At 23.7% G+C, this 19,863-nt stretch overlaps 1 protein-coding gene across 1 annotated transcript in view; it reads right to left on the bottom strand.

Annotated features, from left to right (window-relative positions):
* The window catches only part of LOC127280059 (FMRFamide receptor-like), a 33,482-nt gene extending 17,101 nt beyond the window's left edge, over nucleotides 1-16,381 (bottom strand). Inside the window, exons 1-2 of the mRNA XM_051302810.1 lie at nucleotides 16,196-16,381; nucleotides 10,862-11,436 (exon numbers count right to left, since the gene is read on the bottom strand). The gene's annotated coding sequence lies outside the window, so the exon portion shown is untranslated. The remainder of the gene's footprint in view (nucleotides 1-10,861; nucleotides 11,437-16,195) is intronic.
* Nucleotides 16,382-19,863: the final 3,482 nt, after the last annotated feature.

Here is a 19,863-nt window from a genome sequence, read left to right as displayed (position 1 = left end):
CAATTCTGACTGTAAATTTATTAATTTACACTCAATTCACTTTACTTTATAACAAATTGTTATTTATCAGGGTTGCCACAAATCAGGGGATTTTTTTTCATTAATTAAATTTTGTACTCTCTAAATCTGAATTAGTAAAAATGTTTACTAATTTGAATTAGTGACTCACTTTTTGCTTCTGAATTAGTAAAATTTTACTAATTATTAGTAACTTTTACTAACAATTAGTAAAATTTAACTAATTCAGAAGCAAAAAGTGAGTCACTAATTCAAATTAGTTAACATTTTTACTAATTCAGATTTAGAGAGTAAAAGCACACAGAACAAAAAATTTGTTTGATTCAAATAATCGGTTACTGGATTATTATTAAATAATTATTATTTGAGATGATATTTGTTTCAAATAAAGAAATTATTGGTAATTTATTATTTAATTAAAATAAAAATTATTTGGTTCAAGTAAATATTTATTTGATAATATTCAAAAGTATAATTGAATCAAATAAATGTTTTGTTAAATTTTTTGTAATCTTGTTTTTTTTATATTTACTAATTGCTTTGAATTGTGTGTACCGATATCCTTAGTTATCGAATAGTGGACGAAGTAGTAGAAATCAATTTTGGTCAGACATTACATTCTTCAGGTTTAATACAATTATTCTCGTATAATATTAATGAATAAAAATTGTAGTGAAATTTATTGTAGAAAAATATAAAAAATTTTTATTTGAAAAATTTTCCAGTAGTAGAAGGTCGAGTTTAGTCAGACGATGAATTTCTTTGCTTCAGTTGCGCTGGTGTTTGAAAAAGAAACAATTTTTTTTCGTCATATTTTCAATTAATTTTGTTATAATTTCTTGCAAGACAAATGCCACAAGTTTATTCGCGATGAACAGTCGCGTTCTGTAGATTCCGTGCCAAAATGGCATAAGAAGGGATGGCACTGAGTTTATTTTAGCAGACGATGCTTCTTATTCTATACATTTGTATCAGCAAGTTTCCCTATCTCTTGTGACAAGTGTCCCATTTTGGAAAGATATGAAATTTTATGTTTTCTCTTTACATATTTTTAAAACAATGTCAAAAAAGGCGTTTTTTTTAAAAAACACTTTTTAAATATTATTTACTTATTTTTAGTATAAAAATAAAAATAGAAATTTAATTTTATAATATACTTTACATATAGTTAAATAGTTTTTTTTTTTTTTTTTTTATTGGACTTGAGAAAAATTGTAGGAAAAATTTGTCAGGGGAATTATTTTGAAATATTGCTGACGAGTGTAATAAATGTTTAAAAAATGAAACTTTTCTCTCTCGTGCAAAAAGTAAAATTAGTTGTGTCAGTTTGAAGATGCCTGTGTAAGAATGTAAGGTCATAAAAACCTTGAGTTATGGTTGTAAGAATCGGTCTTTTTTGAAAATGTAAATGTCGCGCGCCAATGACAAGAAACATGTATTGGTTTATACAACCAACATACTTGCATTTTATATGTATATATCAACTGTCAAAAAAATCCAACAGTCATAAACTAACAAGCAACAAATAAAGAAAAAAAAAATGTCCTCGACTTTTGTGTATAAAATATCTGTTTTCGATGCATTTTTCCCTCGTAAACTGCCGAATTCGTTCACAAAATACTTGAATTATGGTTTAACTTTTTTTTTTTTTTTCGTAAAAAAAAAATGACAAAGAATTGTTTGAAACAAAAAAAAAAAAAATTATAGAAAAATTTTTCGTTAAATTTTTTTTTATTCATGTGGAAAAATTTAAAAAAAAATATTTGATATCTTATAAAAAAAAATTTATAGACAAATTTTTGTCATTTCTTTTATTGGCAATGCAAAGTGAAAAGATAAAATTTTATTTTAAAATTTTTATTGCACACCCCATACATTTGGATTAAAATGTCAAGACTGACATCACTTCGTTTTCTTTACAATTCTTATTCTCATATTGATTTTCACCTAAAAAGTATTTCTTTTGCAATAAATATTGAAAAATGTTTTATAGTTTTTATGTTATTGACGGGAAATTTTATTCTCATCTCTCCAGTATTCTTATTTTGTTTTAAATTATATTTTATGGTAGTTTCAGCCATTGTCAACTACAATTTATGGTACTGTTAACTTTTGTTGGATTAAAATTTATATTAATTTTAATAATTGATAGTGTCAACCATTAGTTACATTCTGTGGTAGTGTTAACTTTCTTTGGTTTCAATCTATGGTTGTGTTAACTTTTATTGGTTACAATTGGTATGCCAGTGTTAACTTTAGTTGGTTTCAATTTATGGTATTGTTAACTTTAGTTGGTTTCAATTTATGGTACTGTTAACTTTAGTTGGTTTTAATTTATGGTAGTGTTAACTATCGTTGGTTTCAATTTATGGTAGTGTTAACTTTTATTGGTTACAATTGGTATGCCAGTGTTAACTTTAATTGGTTTCAATTTATGGTATTGTTAACTTTAGTTGGTTTTAATTTATGGTAGTGTTAACTATCGTTGGTTTAAATTCATGGTAGTGTTAACTTTTATTGGTTACAATTGGCATGCCAGTGTTAACTTTAATTGGTTTCAATTTATGGTATTGTTAACTTTAGTTGGTTTCGATGTATGGTAGTGTTAACTTTAGTTGGTTTCAATTTATGGTATTGTTAACTTTAGTTGGTTTTAATTTATGGTAGTGTTAACTATCGTTGGTTTCAATTTATGGTAGTGTTAACTTTTATTGGTTACAATTGTTATGCCAGTGTTAACTTTAATTGGTTTCAATTTATGGTATTGTTAACTTTAGTTGGTTTCAATTTATGATATTGTTAACTTTAGTTGGTTTTAATTTATGGTAATGTTAATCATGACAGATTTAACTTTCGAAAATTATGGTAATGTTAACTTTTGTTGGTTACTATTTATGGTAGTGTTAACTTTTGTAGATTTCAATTTATGGTAGTGTTAACATTTGTTGGTTACTGTCTACTTAACTTTTATTAATTAGAATTTTATGATAGTTTGAACTTTTTTAAATTATAGTAATGTTAACTTTTATTTGTTACTATTTTATGGTAGTGTGTTATTTTGTATCTTCTTTAGTATATTAAAGCAATAACTGATAATGGCATCAAGAAGCCATTACTAAACATATTCTGTAGTATGTTTATGTTGTTTTCGATAAGCACATTTGAATCCCAGTGGTCCCTTTCTTTTTTAGTTGAAAGGTGGATAATAATGGGGAACTATAATTGGAACAGACAAATCTATAGTTGGCTTGCAATGAAAGGAGAGCTTTTCGAGAAAATAGAAGTCATATATTCTTAGTGCAACAGCTGATCGTTTGCCATTCAGACGAGATCTCTTATCTCGAGGGACAGAGTCGACTCTGACCTCACTTTCTACTTCCTTCAATTACAGAAATTTACATAAATTTACCGTTATAACCACGTTACGCTTACCACTGCAAATTTGAATCTCGGAATGCTTCCTAATTCCCAATCCTAACTAAAATGTTGCTAGCGAATTTTTTTTTTTTTTTTTAAATATTTATTTTTTACTTTTTATAATTTATTTTGATTTATGATTTTTTAAAAATAGTTGTATCATTAATCTGAGATACAATTGTTTTTGAAAATTGTTTTTTTTTCTTTTGATTTAACAAACATCTATTTAAAATTTTTAATTAAAAACAACTTTGAATGACATGGTAGTTTGAAATACTGGTATTTTTAAACATTGATAGTTTCGAGGAATAATTATATTGTAAGATGATAGGCATAATTAAAAAAATGAAATGTAGTTTGAACGTATTAAAAACAATAATGATTTGAAATATATAGGAAAAAGGGGTGAAAAAATAACGTGTAATAATTGTAAAGTGCACTTTGATCAATTGTCGGTCCAGCGACAACTTTTCAGATTTATATGCGACGTGAATTTTTACGTGCAACTGGAAAATTAATTGTAGAACGAGGGTAAAAAGAGAAAAGGAAGATATGAAATTACTCAGGAAATGTGTCCCTCATCAGTCATCAGAGTTGACTGATGAGGGACATTTGACATCTGGTTGTCAAAAAAGGGGGAAAAAAAAAATTCATGTTGCATTATAGCTTTTGTTTGTTATTCAACTAATTGACACATGAGAAAAAGATTTTTCAAATTAAATTACAAAATTTCATTTCGTCAACATAAGAATTGACATTTTATTTATTTTTTTCCTTTTTTTTATAATATTTCATTTTAATTTAAAATTAGTTTAATATTTTCAATTAAAAATATTATGATTCTTTCAAATTATCATTTTTGTTTTTCGAAAGTAACATTTTTCGTTGATAAATGAATTTTTCAAACAATAAGTCTTAATATTTCATTCCGGCTAAATTCATTGTATATCGTCTGTTGTAGAAATAAGTGAAAAGGATTTAGTGTAAAGGATAATGTTGAATGATAAGAAAAGGCAAAGAGCTTACTAGAGAAAAATAAGACAACAGTTTTCTACTTTTTTATATAAAGAACTAATTTTTTTCTCAATAAAACTATATAGCACTCGCAAGAGAAATATATTTTTCATTATAGGAAAATGTTGTGGTATATTTTTTTTTTTTTACGATTTTTGTAAATATAGAATTCAGTTTGCGTTGATACTATTTTTGTCTTTCGTATATATTCTTTTATTTTTGTCTTATACGTTAGATTTTAAAATATTTATTGACTTTCGAGTGTTTTTATTTTAACAAAAATAAAGTAAAAAATAAAGTTTTGAATACTAAACAACAAAAATAGTTTATTTTTCGCTTCGAAATCTATTTTGCATTTTATTAATAATTCTTATTTTTTTCTTATACGTTGGATTAGAAAATATTTATTATTATTATTAGAAATTTAGTAATTTTTTCGTTTTATTTTCTTGTTGAAAAGAAAAAAATTACCGAGGTATTTTATCCAATTTTGTGTATATATATATAGTTGAAGATTTTAGCGAGCGTGAATCTTGGCAAATTGTTGGTGTCAGGGTCTCTTCATTTTCTTCATAGATCGTAAAACACGTAAACCATGTTTACAGGCTAGTTGAATGTATAAAACTTGACTTTGAATGAATTTCTCAAATCTTCTTTGTATATATATTTTTATTTCAGTGTAGAATATTTAAATATTTACAGAAATTATCAAATTTTATTTTTTAAAATTTTTATTTCACTTCTAATTTACTACAATTCAGTTTCGCTTCATTTTAATTCACTTCACCTAATTTTCAATTAACTTTAATTCACTTTCACTTCACTTTAATTAACTCACTTTAATTCACTTTCACTTCACTTTAATTAACTCACTTTAATTCACTTTAATTCAGTTTTGGTTCACTTCACTTTTACTTTACTTTAATTCACTTTCACTTCACCCAATTTAACCTCACTTTCTCTTCACATTAATTCACTTTCACTTTATCCACTTTCACTTCACTTTAATTCACTTTAGGTTCACTTCACTTTTACTTTACTTCAATTCACTTTCACTTCACCCAATTTCACCTCACTTTCACTTCACTTTAATTCACTTTCACTTCACTTTAATTCAGTTTTGGTTCACTTCACTTTTACTTTACTTAAATTCGCTTTCACTTCGTCCACTTTCACCCCACATTAATTTACTTTAGGTTCACTTCACTTTTATTTTACTTCAATTCACTTTTACTTCACCCAATTTCACCTCACTTTCACTTCAATTCACTTTAATTTACTTTCACTTCACCCAATTTTATCTCACTTTCACTTCAATTCACTTTAATTCACTTTCACTTCATCCACTTTCACCTCACTTCAATTCACTTTAGGTTCACTTCACTTCACTTTCACTTCACCCAATTTCACCTCACTTTCACTTCACTTCACTTTAATTCACTTTCACCTCACTTTAATACACTTTAGGTTCACTTCACTTTTACTTTACTTCAATTCACTTCAATTCACTTTAATTCACTTTCACTTCATCCACTTTCACCTCACTTTAATTCACTTTAGGTTCACTTCACTTTTACTTCACTTCACTTCACTTTCACTTCACCCAATTTCACCTCACTTTCACTTCACTTCAATTCACTTTAATTCACTTTCACCTCACTTTAATTCACTTTAGGTTCACTTCACTTTTACTTTACTTCAATTCACTTCAATTCACTTTAATTCACTTTCACTTCATCCACTTTCACCTCACTTTAATTCACTTTAGGTTCACTTCACTTTTACTTTACTTCAATTCACTTTCACTTCACTTTGGGTTCACTTCACTTTCTCTTCATTTTAGACCTCGTAAAAAAAGTAAATTTAAAGAAAAGTTTAAAAAATTTAAATAGAAGTGAAGTGAAAGAAAAATGAAAGAAAGGGGAATGAGAAGAAAGTGAAGTGAGATAAAAGTAAAGCGATGTGAAAATGAAGTGATAGTGGTGTTAAAGTGGGTTGACGTGAATATAAAGTGATCCGAATGTGAAGTGAAGTAAAAGTGAGGTGAAATGAATGTGAAGAAATTTGATGTTTTAATCAAAAACAATAGTTGTTTTAAATAAATAAATATATTTTCGAGTTTATAACATAACGTTTTTCATCTCTATTTGCTCGTAAAGAATAAGTATAACAATAGTTTCATACTATACCCCCGATGAATGTGTAGAACATACTAGCACGTATGTACATTGTATGAGTATTTACGACACAATTTAGTGCGCACGCAGAGGGTGCTTGATTTTATCTAACAAACACGTGAGAAGTTTTCTATATTTATACATATTTATATGTTTTATTTAGATGAAATGATATAGAGAAATAAATCTATAGTTCTTTTCGTTTTTGAATTTATAATATATATTATCAGGAATAGAGGGGAAGGTGTATATATATATATATATATTCATAATTCAGACGGCAAGCTCTGGAAAATTGAGAAGGAGAAGATTAGTCGCTTTTCATATCATACACCCGGGGAAAATTGCTTGCCTTAACCATTTCAGCCAGAACAACAGCGTCTTTTACAAAATTATAATTGGATTATACTGCGGATTTATGCAAATTAAAGTTCTGTCAAAATTAAAACATATTGCTAGATTTTTACTACCTTGCAGTAAATTATATTTTAATCAAAAAAAAAAAGAAAAACAGTTTTGTTCAATTAAGGAAAAATGTTTTGTTACACGTTAAATACCATAGATATTATATATAAATATATACTCAAAACGAAATTATTTTATAATAAAACTGTTTGATTAATTGAACTAAATTATTTTTTTTACTATTTGGTGGTTATATATAATTAATAGTAATTAATTATAATTAGTTAAAAAAATAGAAGTGAAGAGATTAATCGATAATAATTATAAACACTATTTGCAAATTGTATTTCCTTTTTCTCCCCACGGAGAAATACACATAAAGCATTATACATTTGTAAATCAGTGTGTCAATTTTGTATATATATATATATATATTTCTCTCATTGACTTTCATTAACTTTCATTAAAATGCAAATTCAATTTTAATCCTCGACCGGAAGGTGATACATGTGGACAAATTCGAAAATTTAATTAAGACCCGACTCATTTATACTTCATTAATATTATTTCAAAGCTTTAAATTTTCAAGTTACGATTTCATAAATTGTATTATTTTTTTTTAAATAATAATTAAAATAATTTGTCTACAAAATATGATTGGAGGAAATTTCCCCTTACAAAACTATATATAAATAAGAAATTTTCTTTTATATATAGAAAAAAAAAAAAGTGTAGAGTCATTTGTCTGTCTCCTATCGTCTGTGAACGCATGAATGACAGTTTCTCTCACACGCCATTAAATCGAGCATATAATACATTTTCATCTTCATTTGCCTACCAAATTTTCTAAATTCTTTTTAGCAAAACAGACACACACGCGATTTTATTAATACTGAATAATATATATATATGTATGTCTATTTAATATATATTTACTTTATATGTAGATAAAAATATTGTTGTATATTATAAACCGAGAGTCTAAAATATTATTATAATGGATGAAAATTATGGAACATTAAAGCCCCTTCAGCTATAAAAATGTGAGATATTTTATTATTTATATGTATTACACGTCGTCGTCGTCATTGGATTTTATAAAATAGAGGATATAAATCAAAAGTGCATTTATATTTGAATGATGTATATATAAATTTTTTTTTTCCCCCTTTTTTGTTGCTAAGTACTTTTACTATACATATAGTGAAGGAAGAAATGTTTTTACACTAGGGAAAATCTTTAAAAGTTCTTTTTAAAGATAATATACATTTTCTTTCTTTTCTTCTTTTCGTTTCTTTTTATCAGGGGTTGTCTTGTATTATTCATATATTTTTATTTCTAATCTTCGAATATCGTTTCATTTTTTTTAATGCCATATATACACTGAGAAAAATGTTTAGTCAGAGCAACCAAAATTAGGTTGGGTCAACAAAAAAAATTTTGTTGGTATTTAAGCAACCAAACTATTTGTTTGAGTCAACCAAAAAATTAGGTTGAGTGTTTTTTGTTGGCATAACAAAAATGTTTGGTTGTCGCAACCAAATAATATAATAATAATAATAATAATAATAATAATAATAGTAATAATTTGTTAGGACAACTCTCTAAATCTGAATTAGTAAAAATGTTTACTAATTGAAATTAGTGACTCACTTTTTGCTTTAGAATTAGTTAAATTTTACTAATTGTTAGTAAAAGTTACTAATAATTAGTAAAATTTTACTAATTCAAAAGCAAAAAGTGAGTCACTAATTCAAATTAGTAAACATTTTTACTAATTCAGATTTAGAGAGAACAAACGATCATTTGGTTTCTTAGACCAAACTATTTTGTTGTGTTAACCAAATTATTTTATTGTCGTAACTAAATTTTGGTTGGAATTTAAAAATGTTCAACCAAATAATTTTCTTGACCTAACCAAATGTTTGGTTGAGATAACCCTACGTCTTTGTTTCAGCCAACCAAAATTTGGTTACATGAACCAAAATTGTCTAACAAAACAATTTTGTTGCCAACACTAAATTTTTTTTTCTCAGTTTATATACAAAGATATAAAACTTTTTAATAACATTTTTTTTTTTTGTTAAAAATAATAAAAAAAAAAAATTCTTTTTTCTATAATTGAATAAAATTTTCAATTTATTTTCTATAGAGAAAAATGAATTTTTCAAACTTGATAATTTTCATGGAAATATTCATTATAGAAATTTATACGCTTTATGGAAACTTGAAAAGGATGATGTGAAGGATATCGTGCATGATGCGAAAGGACTGAGCTTAAAAGGACGAGAAAAATATCAAGTTTGTTGAGAGAAAGAGGGTTCTCTCTCTCTCTTTCATTTTTTTTTTTTTTTTGCGAAAAGAAAAACAAATTTTTATATCGAATAGCAAATATTTTTCAAAGCTTTCAACATTATCCGCGGAACAATTTTTCATAATCTCTTCTTCAATTTCCATATATATATATAGAATCGTTTTCGCGTTTTTTCTTTTCTTTTGCTCTTTTTATGTTTATATATATGTTATTTTATATGACAATGTAATTTTTCATTTATATATTGCATATCACTCTTATATTTTGAGTAAATATATATATATATATATGCTATATCATTCTTAGAATATCTTTGGTCGTTTACAAAACCAAATGTTCGTAAAATAGTTGCCGAATATATCGACCCTAGGAAATCTCCATTTAGATAGAGAAACTATAAAGCAGTCTGATTTGAATAAGATTTCCCTTTCAGAATAGTAGAATTATTTGAATTTTATTATAATATAAATTAGGGTTACCCTTTCACCTATTTCATTATTGGAAAATTGATTAAATATGAATATTTATTTTTTTTTTCGAAAAAAAAAGGAAATGAAGATAAATGTTTCATTTAGATTTTTATCATTCGACATATTTAGGGTGTATTTGTTTGAGCTTCAAAAATTGTATTCTATGTTGAATTTCATCATTATATCAGAATATATTAAAAGATATCAGTTTATCAAATTATCGCTGAGATAATATAGTAATTGAATATTATATTAAGTTGAAACAAATGTTTCTTTTTCCTTTTCATTTTATACTGCATTTTATTGTTAGAAAATCTTTTTAATAGTCAGTTTTTAAAAGAATTACTTTTATTCATGGAAAAAAAATGTAACGAAATTCCTTTTATTTTGTTTTTAAAATAAAATTAATTATGACTTAAAAATAATTGAAATTCAGTATTGAAGTAAATTTTTTTGCCGGTTTTCTTTTTATTAAAAATGTTAAACTTTTTTTTTTCATTGTTTTTATTTCTACAAAATTCTTGAAATACACATATATATATATATAAACATGATTCGAATGCTTTAAAAAGCAGATACAAATTTAATTTTAAAATTTGTGGCTGTGATTTATAAATGTTTGATATTTGTGCAACCTTTTGATTTTACGCTTCCTCACGCACACAATTTTTCATGAAAAAAATATGTCACGAATGAATGAAAGGAATTTCGTTTTATTGAAAAATGTATCAAACTTTAATAAGGTTATTTCATGTGGAAAAAGTTGATAAATTTTTTATATAAACATTTCTCTTTTCATTAATTAAAAAAAAATTGTTTATTCAAATATTTATATGATCTTCTATATTGATTTGAGAGGATATATATACTATATATTCAAGTATAACTTCTTCGAAAATTAGAATGAAACATTAATTCTTTGAAAATTTTCTTATTGTTTTTCATTTGAATCAAATAATTTTCAAATAAATAATTTTTATTTGAATCAAATAAATTTTTCAAAAAAAAAAAATTTTTCAAAAAAGAAGATTAAAAAAAAAACTCACCAATTTTGATTCTTATTTTATTATTTCAATAAGCCATCAGATCTTCAATGCGATTCGTAAATATAGAAAGTTTTCTTCTGGATTTTGCAGTATTTGCGCAGATGGACTTTAGCTGTATAATTTAATAAAAGATCAAGGGGGGTAATATGAGAGAATAGGAAACTAGTAAATTAGCAACTGGAATTTCAAGCTTTCACAAATATTCCTTTTCTCTCTTCTTTGAATTGTTCATAGTTAAAAACTTTTCACTAAGCACTTTCAAGTTCCGTGGAATTTCCTGGTATCTTTTTTCTTTCTCTCTCTCACTTTTTAGATTTTCTCGAGAAGATTAATTCACTTTCTGCACAAGTAGTGAGCAATATATATATTTTTTTTCAGTATCCAAACAATTGTAAGCACTTTTCAAATCTTGAATAATTTTTTTCTTCCATATTTTTTTTTTTTTTTTCTCAATGGCAAAAAAATCGTGTCCCGTGTCACTGTTAGTTCTTATTATTAGTCACTTTTATCTCCCTCATGGGAAAAGTCAAACACCAAGAAATAAAAATGATCGATAGATTCATATATCTCAGCATCTGAAAATTTGTGAAAAAAAACTTAACGACCTCTTTTTTTCACAAAAACGAAATGTGAAAAAAAGAAATTCCAATTTTGTAATTATAAAATTTAATAATTTTATTATTACTACATTTATTATTATTATTATTATAAATTTTTGTTTTTTATTATTATTATTATTATTATTATTATTATTATTATAAATTTTTGTTTTTTATTATTATTATTATTATTATTATAAATTTTTGTTTATTATTATTATTTTTTTATTCTTATTATATTGTAATTATTATTTTTATTTTATTCTATTTGTGAGGAAATTTAAATTTAAAGTTTCAATTTTTTATCGATTGAAAAATAAAATGGAAATAATTAAAGGAATTTGAAAAAGTAATCGGAGAATTTGAATCTCTTTAGAGGATAAAAATAATTAAAATACACTTTATCCTCTTATATATAGACTTCCGGTTTCACTTTGATTTTTTTAATTTGACAAACGAAGAATAACTTACATCTTTTGTAAATGGATGCTTGATCGTATTACTTTAATATATAAATGAGGATGAGATATAATTTAAATTACTAGTTAATTATTTTTTTATTTTGTTTTGTTTTTTTAATCGTTATCGTATTTATTTTTTTTATTAATAATTTTTTTTCACAATTATACTCATTAACGGTTATTATATCAATGGAATTTATTTATATTTATTAAAATTTGTAATTTTATTTTCTTAATTAATATAAATTAAATAAACAAAAAAAATTAAAACTTCTTTGAATAAAAATAATTGTCTTTATAATTTAATTTTTTCATATTTAAATAATTTATTAAATAGAAAACTATATCAAATCCCTTTGATGAGTTAATAATATTTTATTGACTCGGAAAAATGGAAAATTTCAGAGTTTTATTAAAAATTTTACCGAGCGATAAATACATTTTATCAATAAATGAATTAAAATGTCAAATACGCGCTATTCTGTTATAATTTATTGTAACAATTTTTTTTATTTTTTCAAACCAAATTTTTCTTTTTTTTGGTTAATTATTATTATTTTTTTTTATTGATGTTTTTATTTTATTTAAAATTTACATCGAAAAAAAAAGAATGAAAAATATTTAACAATTTTACGATATAGAATAAAAATTCTTTTTTGTGTAAAAAGAATCTATCAGATGATTTTATGACTTCATATATATGTATATAAACTCGAGGAATTATTTTAATGGGAAGAAATGAATATGTGCAGTCGGAATAATAAGTGGCTGTAAGAATTTAAGCAAACCCTTTAAATTCTCTCATAAATTAGTGGTGAAAAATAATGAGATCACGTATAACGAGGAAAATAGTCGTAAAAGACATTGTTATTTTTTTAGAAAAATATTTGTTTTATTTATTAATTTATTTGTTTACAAAATAGATAAAAGTAGTAATATATTAATTAATAAATTATATATATCTAATAACAAATTATTTTTTTTTTACTATAAAAATTTGAATTTTTGGATATTTAAAAATATTGAAAAATATTTCTAAATTAAAAAATGTTTAATAAAATATTTTTTTAATTACGAATATAAATTTATTCTAAAATTTTTCCATATATAGGGGTCCTATGAGTTTAAATAGAGCACAAAACTTGTGCATATCATCTCAATTAATTTAAAATTTAAACTTGACTAATTTGAAATTTCGGCTGCAACTAATTTCAAGTTTCTCTTCCTTAATTCCTCTTCAGTTTGTATATATGAAATTTACAAAGTTCTCTCTAAGATTACATTACAAAGTTCATATATACAGGAACGATTAATTAAATAATTATAAAAAATAATATATTATATAGAAATAATTTTTCATTTAAAGAAAAAAAAATTTATTTGATTCAAATAATTACTTGACTATTATCAAATAAATGCACGCAAAAAAATCTTCACCTAAATCAGCGATATGTTTCACTAAAACAGCGAAAATTTTCACTATTCTAGAAAAATATATCGCTATTCCAAAGAAACTTATCGCTGTTCCAGGTGAAGATTTTTTTGCGTGTGTTATTTATTAAATAATAATGAGTCAATTTGAGTCAATTAAATGGTATTTGTTTGAAATAAATTATTGCTCCAAATTTAAATACAGTTTAGTTAATACAATTATTTGATTTCAAAAATTATTTGCTTTAAGTAAATATTTATTTGATAATTGTTAATTGAATTAAATAATTTTTTTTTCATGTATTCTTTATAATATAGAATTTAATAAAAATTAAAAATTCTGATTTTTTTTATTTATAAAATAATTTAAAAAAAATTTTAATAAAAGGGAAATATTTAAAAATATCATGTTTTTGTAACGCGTATATTTTGTATGAAAAAAATGGGGTGGGGGCATAAGTTTATAAGATAAGTGGACTTGGAAAGATGGTTTATATATTGAAGGGCACTTTTTTTTATAACACAATGATCGTTAATGGTTCAAAGTTGCTCCTAAAGTGTATATATATATATATATAGATAGATAGAACATTGTGACAAAAAGCGATAATGTGAGATTAAGTCGAGACACAAAAGTGACGCAATTTTGCAGTACTTATTTCTTAAAACTTACTATATAGGATTGAGAAAGAATGTGGTATGAAAAAAGTTTAAAGGTGATGAACACATAAAAAAATAAGAGGCGCGTATAGAATCCACAAGGAAACCTCACAGTCCATTAGCTCCCCCTTTTCTCCCCAGTCATTACAGTATCAAAAAAATACAGTTTATATTCATTCGATATTATTATATAATAATAATAATAATAATAATAATAGTAATAATAATAATAATAATAATAATAATAATAATAATATTAATAATTGTTTAATAATAATAATTTGTTTTTGCGAAAAAATATTTTTAAAAAATTTATCTGATTCAAATAATTGGTTACTTGTTTATTATTAAATAAATATTTACTTGAACCAAATAATTTTTATTTTTATATTAAATAAATATTTACTTGAGCCAAATAATTTTTATTTTTATATTAAATAAATTGTATTTGATCCAAATATATGCGTGCGTATTTGAAACAAATACCCATTTGAAATAATAATTATTCAATAAAAATAAATATTTATTTAATAACAGTCAAGTATAACCAATTATTTGAATCAAATATACTTTTTTTTCAGTGCACAATACAATATTTAAAAATTTTAAATTCTTTTTCGCTTTTCGTGGAAAATTTACACTTGAACTGCGATAAGATTTTGTTAGGTGTCGAAGAAAAATGGTATATGAAGAATGACAAAAGTTTACGAAAAAAAAAAAAAAAAAAAACTTCATAAAAGTCTTGAGAACCTCAATGTTTGATAAAATAGGTTTAAGGTGGACTTGTGGTATTTTTTATTAAAATTTGTCCTTTATTCGCTGAAAGAATTTTAAATTCGCGAAAAACTTTTATTCTATAGCTGAATTTTCGACACGGAAATGACGATTTTCTTTTTATTTTCTTTATTATTGAATATTATTTAGTATTTTATTAAATAAATACAATTTTTTTTTTTGAAATTTACTCATTTTTTGTATTGATGGAATAATAAGAGAGAAAAAAAAATGTAGAGAAAAATATACTTGATTTTTTATTGACGATTTAGTAAATAATTTAGGCCAAGTGAAAATTTTGTGACAATGCCAAGTTCTTGTCTTATTCCATCAACAATTTCCAGGTACATATAATCTTGATTCTCATTTTAAATTTGCAACAGTTGTTTGAAACACAAAGGCACAAATAATTTTGTTGGGAGAAATTGACGATAATTTGAAAATTTTTATATTTTCTAAATCAAAAAAGATTTTATCACTTTAGTCACTGAAATTTTTGCTATAAATTATAATTATTTTTAATAAATTAGTAAACGAAAACAATTTCACTAATTTATTGAATAAAATTGTAAAATGTTAAAATCGATATTATTGAGAATCTTAAGATTAAAGAAATTTGCAATAAAAAAAAAGTAAATTTCACAAATATATTTTGTCACGAATCTTTTAAACATTGCCAAATAGTTGCACCGACGCTTTCTGACACTTGAACAGTGACGTCACTCTGTGGTGTGACATATTTTGTCAATCTATTACACCATTGAATTCAAATTATTTTGAAACTTTGCATAAACTTTGATATATTGTCAAAAAATATTTTTTTTAAATTTGAATATTTATATTGAGTTTTTTTTAATTCTTGTGTATTTTTGTAATTTACGTATTTTTAAAATGTAGGTTAACATTCTTTCGTTACATAATTATAGTCATTATTATTAACATTCACTTTATAAATTTTATTTTTTTTTAGTTTTCATGTTTTTCTTGCTTTAAATACTAATTGTGTTTGCTTTAGTAATAATTTTATTTATTTTTAAAATTATTTATTAGTATTTTTTTTGTTCTAAAATTTATTTATTATTATTATTTGTTTTCGAATTAGAAATAATTCATTTTTTTTTTTTATTCAAAACAATTAAATCATTCACTATATGGCAGCGATTTATTTTTCGATAAAAATAAAAATATTTAGCCGCACTTTTATATAGTAAATATTTTTTGTTCCAAGTGCGAATTTTCCTTGCGTGTGACTAACGATTTATACTGTTTTTTTTCTCTTTTTTTTAAATCACAATTTATAATTATGTAATCATTATTGTATGCACGTGAAAATATTTATTCATTTATGCAAATAATTTTAGAAGAGTATGAAAGAAAGTTTAAAAAAAAAAATTTTTTTGTACACTCACTATTGAAATTTTTTAAAATTACAACACTATTAATCACTTGAATGAAAATTTTTTTTGCAACACTTTGTAGTCATTTTTAAAGGATTTTTTTTTCCTCTTATTATAATATTAGATTTTTTAATTTTGGGCGGGAAAATTTTTTAGGTAGGAACTCATATTCAAAGCGCTCGTCGCGCGAAGCGCACTGAGTGTATCGAAACGAATAGGACGAGAGTTAGGCAGCAGGGTGTCAGAAATGACCCTGGCAGTGAGAGTCGCCTGCGCATTGACATTTTCAGTTTTCAAAGCAAAAGACTCCCTTGCTCTTTTTTCTTCTTCACATATAATTTGATACTTTCCATGAAATGTACTTGGATTAATGGACATATATATACTATTCTTTTCCATTCCCTTATTATTTATTATATGTTTCTAATCTCCCTTTTCAAATTCAATATTTATTTTGTTACATCAACAAAATAAAAAGAATTTTAGTTTATTGTCAATTTGTCATTTTGGAAAATTTTCATCACCTCCAAATTTCTGCGATGCATGAATATTTATAAGTTCTAAAAAACAAGTGTTAAAATTTTTTATTTCATTGAATTTTATTAGATTTAATTTTCATTGAGACGAATTTTTGTATTTTTCATCAGAAAATTTTATTAAACCGATTTTCTGTATTACAGAATTTTTATAATATATTTAATTCACAGAATTTTCATTTGTCTGAAATAATTGCAAATGACCGAATAAATAGATTTCGGCGCTTTTAAAAATTAATCAATCACAATTTTATGAATTATTTTTTAATTGGATGATGATTTTAAAAAATTGCGCCCAATTCTTTTTGTTGATTGGTTTGTTCGGACAAATGTAAATTCTATTTAGAAATTCTGTTAAATGATTTTTTGTTTAAGTAAAAAATTCTGCAGTATGAAAAATCGGTTATATGGAAATATTTATTTCATAAAATTTTTCTTGAATCGAGTTTTTGTGTTACAGAAAATTTGAATTTTACGTTCTTTAGAATATTTTTTCAATGTGAAAAAATGTCCCTTTGTTTACATATATATATATATATATATATATATATTTCGATGTGTTTATAAATTTCATATATATAGAAATTCCATTTTGCATTATTGTAAATGTTTTTTTTTTTTTTTTTTTTTTTTTTTTGGGTTTCCGCTCTTATTATTTCAATTTGAAATTTTCACCATTTTTCTCTTCAATATTCGAAAGTGCTTTTGATTTAGGTGAAATATACTTTTTCAAGGTGCATTATTCGCATTTCATTTTGAAAATCCCTTAGAGAAATTCACGTCTTTGTCAATTTTTAGCATTCCAATGCATTTTCAAATTTCACGTGAGGTAAATAGATCGAAGATTGAGGATATAAAAAAAAATATGAAAGAAATAGAAATATTAAATTTGTCTCAAAAAAATAAGAGATTATACGCAATAGAAAATATATATATATTATAAAATTGACATGTTCAATTTATCATAACTATATTTTATAAAATATAAAGATTGGAAAAAAATACAAATTAGTTTTTTTATACGACTTCCTGTTTTCTTTAGTTATTTTCTTGAAGATATAGGTTTTTTTTTTTAAATATTATGCAAGATATTTTTTTTATCTATTGCTATTTGACCCTTCGTGCATTTTTCATATACATATATGGTTATAAAATTAAATACATATATATATATATATTTTTTTTTCTCAAATGTTGCAGTAAAAAAATTAAAAATTATTAGATTTGCCTTTAGTTAATTAATGTTTTTTATATGAGGTTAATAAATCCCTAAAATATTAGCTCAATTTAAAAAAAAAAGAAAAATTGAGGTTAATGTTTGGTCCAGTTGAGCTTAAGATATTAAAAAGTTAATTAATTTTTAGTATAGATTTCTTTTCATCTTGTATAATAAAAATTTGCTATTTTGGAAGAATTCTAAAAGTACATATATATATAGGAAAAAATCATGATCCACTTTATGCCAAAAACACCTCCATATATCTTCGAAAATGAATACGGCCACTCGAGTAAAGCACATGTCATTGAAAGCTTCATTCAAAGACATCAATCTATATATTGAATGTGCTTGATTTCATTCCATTGCCAGTGGTAGTAATAATAAGCCCAATAATCGTAAATAAATTTTGAAAATTTTACTATATTTCATAGGGTAAAATCAACTAATCTTCTCGCTTGAGATTTTTTTTTTATAAATTACAATTTTGGTAAATAATTGATACTTTTTTTTTTTAAACGAAAGATTCTGTAAAAATATCTTAATTCTGAAGGAAAAAATACAGAAAATTAAAAGGCATTAAAATATGTTGTAACGCTTATTATTTTAAATCCAATTTTGCTTATTTTAATCCATTTTGGTATTAAAATAAGTAAAATTGGATTAAAATAATAAGCGTTGCAGCTTATTTTAATGCCTTATAATTTTCTGTGAAATTAAGTACAGATTATAAGCAATTTTTGTTATTAATTTCGGTTATTTTTACTCTCTAAATCTGAATTAGTAAAAATATTTACTAAATTTAAATTAGTACTCACTTTTTGCTTTAGAATTAGTTAAATTTTACTAATTGTTAGCACTGTAAAAAGAAGGTACTAAAACAGTACCAATTTTAGGTATCAAAATAGAACCAAATAACAATTTAGTACCTAAAATCGGTATTAAATTAATACCTTAAATTAATACCTTTCGTTTTACAGTGAGTAGAAGTTACTAATAATCAGTAAAATTTAACTAATTTTAAAGCAAAAAGTGAGTCACTAATTCAAATTACTAAACATTTTTACTAATTCAGATTTAGATAGTATGTTAAAAATTTAAATAGAAAAACAAACACTTATGCATTATAGAAAAAATTCTTCAGATGTTGAAAATTCCCTTTTGATTTGTAAAGCTAACGTCTATATTGGAGTATATAGATAAACGTATAATCTCGTTAATGGAACTATTGTGCATTACGACCTTCGCAGCTTAAGGTTATATAGACTGCATCTTTCATGAATTGAAATATTTTCAGAAAAAGAAAGACATTACGAAAAAAGAATATATAGTACAAAAAAAATACTTAATTTATCATATACATAAAAAAATATTAACCTTCTTCAGATAAAATTTTTTACATAGTGACCCCCAAAAAAAAAAAAAAAAATTGTAATCTGTAATTTAAAATTTTACTGATTTCTGAAAGAAAGATTCTGAAAGGAACATATTCTTTAGACCTATTTTAGAATATTTTATATACTTAAATTCAGTATGTAATATTCTTAAACTGAGAATATATTCTTTAGTACTTTGTATATATATTCTGTTGAGAAATACTAAATAAAGAATATATTTCAATTTCAAAAATCTACTGAATTTAAGTACATTGGAAAAAAATTTATTTGATTCAAATAATCGATTACTATTATCAAATAAAAATTTATTTGAACCAAATAATTTTGTATTTCAATTATAATTAAATTTGTTTCAAGTAAAGAAATTATTGCTGCCGTGCAAAACTGAAAGACCGTAACTTAATTTTTATTAGGTTATGTTGACAGTTAAATTTTCACTTCTATAAAAATAGAGATTAAAATTTCAATCAAATTTTGTTTTTTTTTTTTAAGGTAGAAATAATTATTTCTACCTGATATGGATTTCATAAT

The sequence above is a fragment of the Leptopilina boulardi genome, unplaced genomic scaffold (genome assembly GCF_019393585.1).
Source record: "Leptopilina boulardi isolate dan_hultmark-lab unplaced genomic scaffold, ZJU_Lbou_2.1 LbouV2_229, whole genome shotgun sequence".
Taxonomy (NCBI): domain Eukaryota; kingdom Metazoa; phylum Arthropoda; class Insecta; order Hymenoptera; family Figitidae; genus Leptopilina; species Leptopilina boulardi.
The sequence above is the reverse complement of the archived record's forward strand: the minus strand, read 5'-3'. Positions and strand labels throughout refer to the sequence as shown.